Here is a 1242-nt window from a genome sequence, read left to right on the forward strand (position 1 = left end):
ACCCAAGCCCTTACGTCTATTTGCTGCGAGCCGCCTTGACCTCTACCTTGATTTGGCAACACTCTCGCTGTACCTCTGCGAAAACCTAATTATCTTTTATTGCCGCTTTTTCAGTATAAAAGGAAATATTATATACAATCATGAGTTATAGGCTCTTTCGATGTTTCAAACCATGAATAATTAATGACAAGGTAAGAGTCATTTAACCTTCGTCTCGCTTCATGTTCATATGCCACGCCACTACATCTCGTTATCTCAGTCAGATGCAGACTATGTCAACGACAGCAGCAGGAGCATTTAAGCGCTGTTGCTATTGTCTGTTTACCAGTAACTTACTACTTTCTCGTTTGAAACTTTTTTTTTTTTTTACCTCATCGTGTATCTTCCTATTTATTCACTTAATTATCATTTTAATGAATTCCAGAGTTATACCTCCGCATGGAGCTTTGTTTCTGGTCACTGTGCATCTCCGAACATTTCTCTTCCTTCAGTAAGAAAGGACCTTTGGTTTAATGCAATGTAGCTGTAATGCAATCCGAGTGCAGCGGGATACAAAGATCAGTGCTCCAAGAACTGAAAAGCTGAATAAAAGCAAAATATCCGCACGGATTTCCCACTTCCCTCAGATAATACTTTCCCCGTCGCACCGCAGGCAAAGGCAACAAGAACAACAATGAAACTCCGCAAAAAAGACACATGAATAAACCCAAAGACAATACACAACCCATTCCTTAGACGCGGAAAATGAATGCAAATTTCCCCTGCAGCTAGATTTACACCTTGTCACCGCAACAGTTACGAATTTAACATGGGAAAGGAACGCGCCACAGAAAAAAAGAAACGAAAAACGACAACAAGCAAGTCTAATTGAAAGAGCAGTAAAAGTGTTTATATGGCTTCCGGTGTCCTTGTGCTCGGCCGAGGGTCCACTGCCTTCCCCGCCGCCCTCGCCACGTCTTGTTCTGGCTGACGACGCAGGATTTCACGCCTGATGCCTTCCGTCGTTGGCGGGGATTAAGGCTTGGAATTAATTGATTCGAATGGATGAATCAGTCAAGTGAATCGTCAAAATGAATCATTCTGACTGCTGTCATCAATTACAGACTTTCATTTCAACCCATTTTTCCCATTCGGGACCAGTTTAATGAAGCATCTAAAAATAATAAGTGATCAGATCCCCGACGCCCTTATAAACGACCACCCATCCCCCGCCTCCAAATACCCAGCAATTAACGATCTCCA

This window comes from Penaeus monodon, chromosome 22 (genome assembly GCF_015228065.2).
Source record: "Penaeus monodon isolate SGIC_2016 chromosome 22, NSTDA_Pmon_1, whole genome shotgun sequence".
NCBI classification, from domain to species: Eukaryota; Metazoa; Arthropoda; class Malacostraca; order Decapoda; family Penaeidae; genus Penaeus; species Penaeus monodon.